At 35.7% G+C, this 13,865-nt stretch overlaps 1 long non-coding RNA gene across 1 annotated transcript; it reads right to left on the minus strand.

The window, feature by feature from the left end:
- Window positions 1-4,178: 4,178 nt before the first annotated feature.
- Window positions 4,179-5,020, minus strand: Gm28881 (predicted gene 28881). The gene is made up of 3 exons (NR_152621.1): window positions 4,974-5,020; window positions 4,480-4,697; window positions 4,179-4,383 (listed from the first exon to the last, which is right to left on the minus strand). It is a non-coding gene; the product is annotated as a predicted gene 28881 (long non-coding RNA).
- Between the last annotated feature and the right edge of the window lie 8,845 nt (window positions 5,021-13,865).

The raw sequence follows: 13,865 nt of genomic DNA on the forward strand, positions 1-13,865 counted from the left end.
TTTTATGTTCACGGGGTTCCATTTGTAAGTGTTGGTCTTAACAAAGGTTCTGTCAGGGTCTTTCAAAAAGTCCTTTTTGATGCAGTGAGTTCACATCCCCTATTTTCTACTGTATCAGAATCAAGGTATCAAATCTTATGTGGAGGTTCTTGACCTATAAGTGAAGTTATGTTTATTGTAAGAGATAAAAATGTACCAACCAAAGAGCACATGTGGTGGGACTCATGGCTCCTGCTGCATATGCAGCAGAGGATGGCCTAGTCGGACATCAATGAGAGGAGAGGCCCTTTGTCCTAAGAAAGCTGTATGCCCCAGTGTTGGGGAAATGCCAGGGCCAGGAAGCAGGAGTGGGTGGGATGGTGAGCAAGGGGAGGGGATGGGGGAGGGTGTGTTTTAGAAGGGAAACAAGGAAAAGGGATTACAATTGAAATGTAAATAAAGAAAATATCTATTAAAAAATAAGATGAAAAAAATAAGAAGAAAAGAGAATGTAGTTTCATTTATCTATATGTACTTACCTAGTTTAGCCAACACCATTTGTTGGTATTTGTAGATGATGTATTTTTTCAATGTACGTTATTGGACTATTTGTCAAAATTAGGTGGCTTTCAAAGTGTGGGCTTATATGTGGGTCCTCAGATAATTTCATGGAATAATGTGTCTGTTTCTAGGGCAGTGCTGTTACTCTAAGTTCCTTTAGGAGTTAATAAAAATGCCTTCTACCTAATGAAATATTTATTAATGCACATTATGATTTAAACCTTACATTTTCAAAAGAAATAATTTTTTCTTTAAGAGTGTAGTATCTAACAGGTCCTTTTCTGTGTTTACCAAGAGCTTATGACAGAACTACAGTAAGTAGCATTTCATTCTTTGTCTCTGTCTTTATTTCACTGTCTCCCTCCGTCTCTGCCTCTGTTCCTTTCCTTGTGTCAGTGTCTGTTGCTGTCCCCCACCCCACCCCCTGTCTCTGTCTCAAGAATGGTTATTGCTGGCCTTAAACTTGAAATACTTCTGACTTCTCCTAAGTGGTGAAATTTCACATAGGTATCACAACACTGTGCACTGACATCTGTTTTAAAATTCCATTTATTTGACTTAAAAATATTAAGAAACATATATGTGTTATTTATCTCTGAAAGCTATCTATGTACTATTAACTATTTTCTACATATTGAGAATAACAATCTTATGAGTACTAAAATATGTTATATGGCACAGTTCTATATTTAATTTTTATAACTAACATGGAAATATTTTTTGGAGTCTTGGGAATTAAAATGTGACAATGGACTTTCTTTCATTCTTCTTTTCTTTCCTTTTGTTCTTTTCTTCCTTTTTTTTTTTTTTTTTTTTTGAGATAGTATCTCACTCTGTAGACCAGGATGGTCCAAGACTTGCTTTGTAGCTCAGGATGGCTTCACATTCATTGAAGTCTTTCCAGTACTAGATCATAAACACACAGACATGCAGGTCTGGCTGCTGCCTGTATTTAGTTCCTATTGGGGTAAGATTGGCTTTACAATGTAGATAAATGGCTCTTTAAGAACAGGTAAGATACGCAAAATGTCAGATGTATGACTTGTAGACCTATGCCAGCATTCCTATGCCTCCAGCATTCCTATGCCTCCAGCACTCCAGTGTGGCTCCCTTGCTGAAGTTCTATACTTGATACCAGCTTCTCGACTTCTGCATTCTATTACTATGTCCTATTGGTGATCTGACTTCCTATGAAAGTTTGATGAGAAATGTCTTGATATTCCAAATGATAGGATGCTCTCCTATTGAGTGTCTGCTTCATCTTCTATTGCCTCAGAGGCCACTAAAACAAAATATAGTTTTAGCTATCCTTTGTCATTCTGTCCCTGCAATTGTTGAATTTTTTGGTATAAAAACAATTTAAATGGTATAAATCAACACAGCACCAGCATATTATTTTATTTATTATATGACAATGCTTTGGTATAAATTGTTCTCATAAAAGTCAGATAAATGTCTCAGTCCTTTAATATCCCATCATCCTTTATATCACATAATTTAGACTGCAAAATATTAACCACTGCAATAAGTCTATGTACTCATTGTGTTTTGTCTTTCAATATCTTAAAAATACGTATTGAATTTGAAATCTGCCCATTTCTTACCACCCCAGGTATTAGAAAATGTTTCTTATCTAGAGCTCATAAGTATCTTATAACACAAGTAAAAAAAATCTAATATTTTATGCTTCCTGTTCCCCGAGGATATTATGGGTTAACTGGAGACTTAAAATATTCAGAAATGAGTCAGCTGCATAGAAGAGTTGAGAAATTATTCACTTATTTACATTTATTCAATGACAATAGGCACAGATAGCACCTGTTAATGTCTTAAATTCTTAAATCTAAGTATCTTATCTCACTACTGATTTTGTAAGATATAATATTTCTTTCAAGAATTTCTCTTATGGTTTAAGATAGCATCAACTCATTTCATGTGTTGCAATCAAGCAAATGATCATCTACTTATCATTATTTATCTCTATTTTATTTTTATATCAAAAACAACACTCCACAAGGGGGATACAAATTTTGTCAGTTTTGCTTACTTTCAAATAGGAAAATTAATTTGTAGTATTATAATATCTAAGGATGTATATTAAGAAGAAAACACATTATAATGCATGCTTTCTTCCACATAGTAGTATATGTTTCTCCTATCATGGGTACCATGTCATTTACCTTCCCAATTTTCTTAAAAATTACTAATTTTTCATTTTTAAAGGAAATGTCTTAACAGTCTTGTCAAAAATTGCATTTTAACCAATTTACTTAGTCAGGTATATCTTTTCCAAAGGAAGGGTGGTGTAAATGACATTTCAAACCAAAACAATTTTATTACATATTTGCTACAATTTCTTTTATTTGAGAAAATGCATAGCTTGAGAAATGATTATTGGTTTTACTGTGAACACATTTATTCATTTATTCCAAGGCTTGTGTGATGTTAGTCTTCTCCTTGGAATTCAGTCTGCATATGCATTGCAGGAAGACCATATGGAGATTAATTTGTGATTTTTGCCAACTTCCTTCAAAACCTAAATTTCACAGTACTTGTAGCCAGAAAGAAGTTCTGCATTTAAAATCTAAATGTGAAGTGATATCATTCCTTTAATCATTTAAAAATATTTACTGCTAGTTTATTTTTTCCCAAGAGACAAATGCAAGAAAGAACCTATTCTATCAGCGAGCTCATGACCAGCTGGCTGAGTCATGAAGTGTAAAGACTGGCTGATAGAAAATGATACACTGAAGGAGGGGCATTGTATTTATTGCAAGTTTAGGAGGCAAGAAAAAGATGAGAGTGTCTACGATCAGATAAAGACAATGAGAAATGCGTGGGAATATGCAAGAATGGGACATTTTCAGAAAGCTGCAATCTATGAGATTGAAGGTCATAATGAGAGTAACAGTGGGAAATGAAGCCAGGAAATAAGGATTTTTTAACATCTGTCAGATGTTAGATTCACAAAAATTTGAAGGACAATCTCACAACCATAGAAGATCCAAACTGTGATTTATTAAAAATGTGTAGGTGGAGATCTACCCATAGACTCAAGATCTTACATTGCCACTTGTGATATTCTACAGTGCTCATATATTTGCATTATATAGATTGGGAAAATAGGGATGACTTCAGTAGGATGTGATAACTGACAGAGGTTTATATGATGTCATTATGCATTCACATTAGAGTCACAACCATTTATAAAACTTTCCCAAGGTCACTACATCCTTTGAGATTAGCCGTGACTTTCATTTTGCCTTATTGCTGGCTCTGTTGCAGATCATTTTTTGACTTACTTGATCTCTCCTTGGATTAATCACCCCTTAGAGTGAACAAAGGACAGTGTATTGTCCTTTATAGTAAAACATATGAAGGATGGATAGAACCATTTTCCTTTTTCTCCCACATCAAGCCCAAGAGCAGGGCATAATTTTAATGAGTTTTATGAAAGGGTAGAACAGCAAATGAGAATTGTAGATCAGATATAGTAAATAAGACTTTGCATAGGGTTTTCAAGTTATTTCAGTCTGTACTTTTTCCTGAGTGTTTCAGGCATCATGGGGACTTAGTTTTTTTGACAATATTTATTTTATCATTCAAAAAAAAAGAAGAAGAATCTTAACTTCATAATTATCTCATCCATGAAATTTATTCTGTTAGTCTTCCTAGATTGATTGACATTGGAAAGAATGATTTTTGTCAGGGTGTGGGACCTCCAAGAGGAGAAATTTCCAAATCAGTTACGTGCTGTTGATAGATGCTTTTTCTAATATACAGAGTTCAAAAAGTCTGTTTCTTCATCTCAATTTGAACGTGGGCCAGCTCTTGATGAGCTTGCTAGTAAAACGAAGCAGAATGGAACATTGTGTCAGCTTTTAGGCGTCTCCTTAATACCTAAACTTTCTAATCTCTTCAAATGCCATGTTTGATTACCTTAAAGCTATCCTTCTATAGAGATTCAAAAGGCATCACAATGAAACAGTGTCAGGAGAAATAAGAAAACATGCACGCTTCCAGCTCTATAGGTGAGAATCCCAATGTGGCCATGAGGCAGGAGAAAAATTGAACATTACCACAGATGGAACTGTTTTTCTTCTAAGTTCTGTAGTAGAAGCCCTCATCTTCAATGTAGTTACATTTAAAGACACAGCCTTCATAGGGGTAATATCAAAACAAATGACGTCATGAGAATGTATACATAACCCAATAATCTTGACATTTGTATAACGAGAGCACAATACTCCAGGAAGGCACCTTCATGGGACAAACCCATCAGACTGCAGACAAGATACCACCCACAAGCCAGAAAGGGAGGAAGCCTAAACAACACAAAAGCACCATCAATATGATCATAACTTCTATCCTATAGATCAAACAGTTAAAGCGGCATGTAAATTAGACCAGAAATAACAGTCAATGTTCAATACCTGATGAGGATCTTAGTGTATATTTTCAGCATCCTCCTTGACCTGCTGATGTAAATTCTTTCCTCACAACACAAGCTTGTTCTGGAATGAAGATTCTTATGACCTACTAACTGATAAGAATGTATGTAAGAATTTCTTTATGATCCAGGCTCTGGAGTTTATGCTATTCAAAGGAAGGAAATTATGTGCAATCAACACTGAGTAGAAATCAGGGTGTGTGTGTGTGTGTGTGTGTGTGTGTATTATCAGAGATGAAATGGGTGAGTGGATACCTTCATGGATGGAGATAAAGAATGGAAGGCTTCTTTAGACCATGTGTTTTCCTTTCATTGACTTGAGGTTTATCCCTATTATGGAATCTATTGTACACCAAACCCCCAAATCCATATTAAATCCCAATGTGACTGCATATGGAGGGAGGTCTATTAGGAGACTAGAAGCTCATTATGTGTTTAAGTCTTGAGTGTAGTGCCTATATGGTTAGAATATTATCCTTACCATAGAAAAGGGCAAGGTCCTCTCTTTGTTTGAACTCAGAATAGCCACTGGAAAACAAATAGAGGTAAGAAATGACTCATAAAATGACAGCTGTTTAGCATTTTTTTTGACAGGGTTTCTCTGTGTAGCCCTGGCTGTCCTGGAACTCACGCTGTAGACCAGGCTGGCCTTGAACTCAGAAATCCGCCTGCCTCTGCCTCCCAAGTGCTGGGATTAAAGGCATGTGCCACCACCACCAGGCTGGCACTTTGTTATTTACCCATCAATATTAGTAAGTTTGTGGTATATTCGTCTTGAAGATGACGTAGACTAATAATTGAGAGGTACTATTTTAATCACTTAAATTGTTTATAGTTCTTATAAGTTTCCCCAACAGTTTCAGAAAGTGGAAATTATTTCTTTGCACATCTTTTGACTCCCTAACTACTAAGGAACTTTTGGCTAAAAGAAATATTAGAGATAATCCCATGGAGTGCATATTGCTTCTTAGTAAGAAATTTAGAGACTAATTGAATTAGATGTCCATGGTCTTAAAATCTATTAATACTGACCCAGTTTTTCATTGTTACATCACTTTCATTCCATTCTAAGGTAGGGAGTACAGATGGAGTAAAAAAAAAATCTGAAGTACATACAATGCGAGCTCCTGATCCTTCTTTCTTTACCCTGTGAGCTAATTATATGTGCAGAATAACTGTTGATCCCAAAGGCCCATATAACTATGTCCTTCCTGAATGGAATGGAAGGATGGTAACAGTAGTAAAAAATGAAAATGTTGTAATATCTGAATGCCAATATTTCAATTATCCATTATAGGCAATTACTTTATAAACAATAAAACTTGAGGCAAATATTTACTTAGCACAACCGTAATAAAAACACATGCTATGAGAAGGACATTTGCTCAAAAATCTCAGGTTTTCTGTGAGGAACAAGACCAAGTTGTACATCACAAATACCTTTGTCTACACTGAGAAATGACCCAATCTCCATCTTTGGAAGATTTTCAGTTAAAGAATGTGCTACTTGCAACTATTTCACTATTTTTTTATTTCCTTAAACGTACCAAATGCTTATAACAGCAAATGCTACATTCTCCATGCCAAGCCACTTAGGTTTTGTGGACTTGCACTGTTCATTAAGAAGTCAGAGACTGGGGAATGCCAGGGCCAAGAAACGGGAGTGGGTGAGTAGGGGAGCAGGGCAGAGGGAGAGTATAGGGAACTTTCAGAATAGCATTTGAAATGTATATAAAGAAAATATCTAATAAAAAAGAAAGAAAGAAAGAAAGAAAGAAAGAAAGAAAGAAAGAAAGAAAGAAAGAAAGAAAGAAAGAAAGGAGAAAGAAAGAAAGAAGGAAAGGAAGAAAGAAGTCAGAGACTGACCTCAACACAAAATGCTGTAGCTAATCCCTAGTGAAAGTACACAGAGTGCTCTGACTTCATTTAGACACTTGATATATCACAGTTTTAAATTTTATTAATTAAAATATTTTCAATATCTCTGTTTCCAGTGTACTTATAATCAAGCCCTTTTAGCAAAAAGGCTATGATATTTATAGTGAAATACAAATTTAAGAAAATACACATTTCTCAGAGAAAGAGAATTAAATTCAGTTTTGATAAATAAGATCTAGTGTGAAAGCCAGGGAAATAAAATAAGGACTATTTTGGTTTAATACTTCAAAATTTACAGTTTGGCTCATCAAGAGAAAGAATGTGAATTTTAAATGTTGAAATACAACCCTCCCATGTCTTGGTAATTCTTTCTGGTTCAAACTTTCTTTTTTATGTTTTCAGAATTATGATAAGAGTATGTATTTTAATATTGAAAATTATATGGAGTTTTATATACAATTATATGCATGTATTGTCTCTGCTACCTGTGCAAGGAATGGAAAGTGATTCAAAGAAGAAACAGCAAAGGAATTTAAACTGATTAAATACAGAAAACATACCAGGACAGAAGAGAACGCCACTATCTAGATAACAATGCAAACCAATGAAAAATAGTCAAACAGTACAAAGTAAATGCTTAAGACATTGTTAAAAAACTGAGGTTAAAAACATCCCTGGTATGTAAAATTGTGTGAGACTAATGAGATCATAAATATGTATTTAGACAGGGATAAAATCAGAAGAAAGAATGGAAGCAAGGAGGAAGGAGAGTATTGGACAACTAAATATCTCCATTACACATACAACAGAAATGTAATTAAATTTGTCTGGAACAAGTCACTGTCTCACCCATAGGGGTTTCACACTAAGGTGGTAGATTTAATAAATTAAAAGGGTGGCTAATATTCCTTATAATGGGATAGTTTATGATATCTGAAACTATGCGCTAAAAGTGATTTTTTCCTAAGAAATATCTAAAGAGCAACAATAGTCATTATTGTCACTCCTGATTTGTTGCCATTGGCGTGAGACACTGATGTCGCCCTGTATCTCTGGCAGGTTTTTATGGCCAGGATTAAAGTTACTAACAGTTATCAAAATAATGTTTTTAGATTTTTTAAGAAATTAGTGGTGTCCCAAATTCTGCAGCTTCACGGGTTGATCTGGTATAAACATTTATGACAAATCCTAGAAATATCCTCTATTGAATTTGGTGACATAAAGGTCAGTCAAGTTAAAGTAACTGAAATATTACCAGTTGAATTGTTAATACTCAACATAAGTTGGTCTAATATTATGTATATCAGAGGAGGGGTATTAGATACTCCACTAGGGCCTTAGACTTGTCTAGCATTTTTTTTTCTTCTGATAACAGAATGAGCCTCAAATCAAAGGAACAAGTGACAGATTACTCTTATAATATTTTTACAACTCTTTTATCAATGGAGAGGTCTTGCTAGGATAGTCATTGTTTTAGTTCATGTTGTTCAAGGTTGGGTTTATACTGATGGATTTGTCCTTTCCAGAAATGTGAAAGGTGGCCAATATGGGGTGAAGTTTCAAAGTACCCGAGAAAGAGAGAGCGAGAGGGAGAGAGAGAGAGAGACAGAGAGAGAGAGAGAGAGAGAGAGAGAGAGACAGAGAGAGAGACAGAGACAGAGACAGAGACAGAGAGACAGAAAAAAGAGAGATCCAAAAAGGGAGAGAGACATACAGACAGGCATATAGAAAGGGAGAGGGAGGGAGGGAGGGAGGGAGGGAGGGAGGGAGGGAGACAGAGGGCAAAAGATAGAGAGAGGCAAAGAGATAGAGACCCGGAGAAAGACAGTGTGACAGAGAGACAGAGACAGAGAGACAGAGACAGAGACAGAGACAGAGACAGAGAGGCAGAGACAGAGACAGAGACAGAGACAGAGAGAGAGAGACAGAGAGGCAGAGGCAGAGACAGAGACAGAGACAGAGACAGAGACAGAGACAGAGAGACAGAGACAGAGACAGAGACAGAGACAGAGACAGAGAGGCAGAGGCAGAGACAGAGACAGAGACAGAGACAGAGACAGAGACAGAGACAGAGACAGAGACAGAGACAGAGAGGCAGAGACAGAGAGAGACAGAGAGGCAGAGGCAGAGACAGAGAGGCAGAGGCAGAGACAGAGACAGAGGCAGAGACAGAGACAGAGACAGAGAGACAGAGGCAGAGGCAGAGACAGAGACAGAGACAGAGACAGAGACAGAGAGACAGAGGCAGAGGCAGAGACAGAGAGGCAGAGGCAGATCCACAGATACAGACACAGAGACAGAGACTGACGCACAGAGACAGACACAAATACAGACAGAGAAAAAGACAGACACAAAGAGGAAGACAGAGACACAGACAGAGATAAAGAGGGAGCAAGGAAGGGTAGGATGGAGTGGGAGAGAAAGGGGCAGGCCATATATTCTATCCTCATCAATTACAGTAATAGTGGTTATTTTTTGGAAATCATGAACAAAATACTTTTTATATTTTAAAATATTCTGCTTTCTTATGTATTAAAATAACCATTGAAATAAATCAATGCTTAGTTTAGAAAGTATATATGAAGCAAAGATTCATTGAATAATCCCATGCAGTTGTTCATTGTCTGTTTTTGTTTTTGTTTTTAAGAAAAACTAAATTTGGAGCTAAAGAGATGGTTCTGTGTTTAAGAGCACTACTTTCTCTTCCAGAGCACCCAGGTTTAATTCCTAGTACCCATATAATGGCTCATATGTCTGTAACCCTAGCTCCAGGGTAAATGGTGCACTCCTTCAGCCTCTGTAAGCAACAGCCATGCATGTGGTGGACAGACATACAAGTAGGCAAAATTACCCATAAAATCAAATAAAAACAAAGTAGGTAGTGTTGTGCACAGCGTGTGGGAAACTCATGGACAGCATTATAATGAACGTGTTTGTGTAAGTAAACATCAAAACTGTGATTAGTGGACCTCCACTTACAAAGGAAGTGACATGTGGTAACAGTGAATGACATATAGAAAAACCTCGCTCCTGTGTGAAATTGAATTGAATTGAATGTGTGGAAAAGTAAAAGCTTTTTTTTCCTTTCCTTTTTTTTTTTTTTTTTTTGGTTACTGCACTAATTGGGCTACTCTCAGCAGAGGTCCCTAGATTTCAAATTAAGCAAATACTTTCTGCACACTCGCTGTAGCAGCAAATTACATAATGCAGTATAAATTATAGCTAAAAAAGACAGTTTTCTTTTGACTGTGTGATACAAGGCAGAGAGGCAATCAGGATCCCACTGTTTCTTCTTCACGGAAGGACTCAGTTCAGCAAAACATGTGGGTCTCAGTGCTGTCTGATGGCACAATAACCTACTGTTCAGCAACTTTACAGTTTCAAGATTTGCTGGACGTTTTAATGTTTTGAACTGGTCTCCAGGCCATCTTCACATAATGTGCCCAGTAATCTGTGATCTCCCTGAGGCTTGTGTTTAGATAAGATTGCGTGCCACTCATCCTAGCTAGGTGGAGAGATTGAGTTCCTTTCATAGAAATGCTAGGAAATTTAAGGTAGGAAATCAATGCTAACTAATATCTAACCCAATTAGAAATTTGCAGAGGCGATCTGATCTTCTGATCAAGGCTTTATTCATGGCACATAGTATTTCAAAGTCTCATGTAATGAATGTCTTCAGGTAAATTATTAAACAGCAAAGTGAATTCATTTTGATCAAATATGCATTGTCTATGATCACAGGGCAAATCAATCAGCTTTAAGAATGTATTATGCTTGAAATCGTTGATCTTCATTGATATTTTTATTTATGACAGGCAGAAAGGAATATGGTAGGGATTGCTATTTTAACAGGGGAATAAACCTTTATAGAGGGGAAGTGGTCCCACTCATATAGTTTCAGTGGCTAGATCTCAAAAGCAGAGATAAGATGACACAATTGATCTTCCAGTAGGTCATAGCTGAAAATAAGCTAACAAATGCAGGGAAAAGTAAGATGCTCAACTCTGTAGGAACATAAAAAGATTGAGGAAGCTAGACACATAAAGATAAGAGATCTGGTTTCAACTTTCTGTCTTTCTAGTTTTGGACAAATCTTCTAAGAGTTATCTTACAATAAGACACTGGTGACCATTGGACTCCCCCTCTGAGCTTCTGGAGTTCGGTTGGAACTTGTGAAGGAACTTTGCAAGGGATGTGCCAAAGGGTAAGAATGAGAGCTGGCAGACTAAGACTCATAGTCATGGCTTGATGATTTTGTCTTAAGTTCAAAAAAAAAAAAAATACTGTCCCTTGGGTGTTTCTCATTACACAGGTTGCCATTCCTGGCTGAGGCAGAGTTCTGCTGCTGTGATAACAGTCTGATGATCAGCATATTTGTGATCTCCCTTCTGATACATTTAATAATTATTATTTGACAGTCTTCAGTTACCAACTCCTTCACAGGTGATAGAATACAGGTTTTGCAACCTAGTAATGCAATTATTATAGAATGTCTCCATTTCAAGGCAAAAGTGAGGGTGGTACATTAATAATGAATATATTAAAAATTCAAATATTTATCATGTTTTTTCTACTGATATGAAAGTTTTGTAGTCCATCGTTTGATTATGGACAGATTTTGAATTGCAATAAAGACATTTTGTGCATTCTCTTAAGGATTAAGTCAACTAGGACTGTGAATCACTTAGCTAGGAGAATATCCTTTACGAAAGGTTATTTACCTGAGTAAATAGTTAGAAGATTGGATGAATAATTATTTCCTTAATGAGATAATGCAATTACATAGCCCAGGAGCCCTTCCCTCCTCCAGGTAATTGCCTAATGGTTTCTACAGTTAAGCTTACCTGCCTTTTCTGAGTTCTAACTAAAAAATCTTAACTTTTCCTTTCTCCTTTTCAATTTTTTTGATAAAGTCTAAAATTCTAAATATGCTAGCTTGGACATTCTGTATTTATCTCATTCTTTCAAGAAAGGACATTTCCTCCCAAGCAAGACTTGCCAACCTTTGTCTCAACTGTTGCCAAACTGCACCTTAAAAGCTCAGTGGACATAGTTAAACACATGTATATCCAAGATGCTGGATCCCTAAGCTATTCTACTGAAGACTGCCATGTGTTTAACTATGGGAGAGCGACTTCTATCTCAGTCACCTACCCTTTTAAAATAGAATAATTCATATTCATCTTTGTTTAATGCCTCTAAGCAAATATCACTATCAGTCCTTTATTGATAGAGTCTTCTTTCTCATTGAGAGTTCCCCAAATTCAGATATTTACATTTTACTTTTCTTTTATGGTGTTCCTGATCCCCTAAGCCTGGTTTTAGTCTGCTATGGTGCTCCAGGAAAGTCTTCATTCAGTTGGAAGCAACTCTTGTACAAGTTTTATACTTCGCCACATTAGGAGCTTTTGAAATCCTATTACCATAAAGAAAAACAGTTATTTATCAGTGAAGCAGGAAAAATGAAAAAAGTTATCAAGAAAAGCAAATTTTACAAAAAGCAATAGTAATTGAAGTTTATTATATATATATATATATATATATATATATATATATATATATGTACATATATATATATATGAATGGATCTTAAGTGAATAACATTAGCTACTGCATTAATATATAGAAAAAAGAAGAGGAAATATCTACCAAGTAAGCAGAGAGAAGGTAAAAAAATAAACTTTGTAATATTAATTATTTTGAGTGTAAACATACTAGAAAAAATAAAATATTCTCAATATTCTACTCAAAAATCTCTAAAATTCTACTTCTAAATTGAGAATTAAAGAATCACTACCAACTTCACAGAAATAGATCCTGATGCAGCACTGTGAAAAATTGTATGCCAAAATTATATAACTCAGATTTTTAAAAAATTCTACTACTGAAACTTACTCCAAAAGGAAGAAAAAAAAATGTTTAAAAACCAAAGACATTTCTAGGGAGACAAAAGCAAAAGCAAAACAAAACAAAACAAAAAAAACTTCCACAAAGAAAAGCCCATGACCAGATTTATATTCTGTGTATTCTATTCTACTGCATATTGAAAAGTAATTTAAAATTTTTTCTTTTGTAAAAATTAGAAGAGAATAAAATTTTTGAATGTATTCTCCAAAGCCAGATTTACCCTTCAATAAACACCAAACATATTGCAAGGACAAGTTCAAATTATAAACCAAGTTTAAAAATGTATTCTATGTCATTGACCACAGAAAAATACGTAGCAAATTTTAATCTCTTTTATATCATAACTGCATAAATTAGATGTGGAAATGGCACTTACACATCTGATAGGTGACTTCAGGCTCAAAAGGTGACATCCTGGTACAATGATGATGAGAATTGAAATCAGTAAGAAGAGACCAAACACTCTAGCCTCCACTCACTCACAAACAAAACAACAGTGTCTAACTGTGCACTAACCTGCTCAACGTTAGTTAACGAAAGGTTCCCGATAGAGCCAATAGGCGAGAAAAAAAAATGCAATGTAAAGGATGCAGATTGAATCAGAAGAAGTAACATGCGATCAACTGGTATGTGGAAAAAAGAATTCACTAGAAATATATGTAGGAAAAAATAACGACAGCAAATCAAGGTTCAGATCAATATATAAAAACCAAGGTCCAGGCGTGATAGCAAAGTAGTCTTCTTTCAGCACTAGGACTGTTAAGGCAGGGCGGTCAGAAGTTAAAGGGAGGTCTATTACACAAAAACGTAAGGCCAGGATAGGCCTTACTCTACCTAAGAAAAAAAATTAACTAATAAGTAAAACTCAGACATATCTTATCGATATTGTAGATTTAAGCCATCTAAGGTAGACTGCGGCATTCTGCAACTGGGGCTAAAGCTGCATTTCTCTTGGCAACTCTTCTAACTAACTCTTTACTATAGTGTGGCCAAAAGCTGTTGGTTTCTGGTAATTTGATTCCCACTGATAGCACCAGGGAATTTAAAAAGAAAGGCTTAGTTTCTCTCTGGCTCAGGAGCCCACTGCTCT

Source organism: Mus musculus, chromosome 10 (genome assembly GCF_000001635.26).
Source record: "Mus musculus strain C57BL/6J chromosome 10, GRCm38.p6 C57BL/6J".
In the NCBI taxonomy this organism is placed as follows: domain Eukaryota; kingdom Metazoa; phylum Chordata; class Mammalia; order Rodentia; family Muridae; genus Mus; species Mus musculus.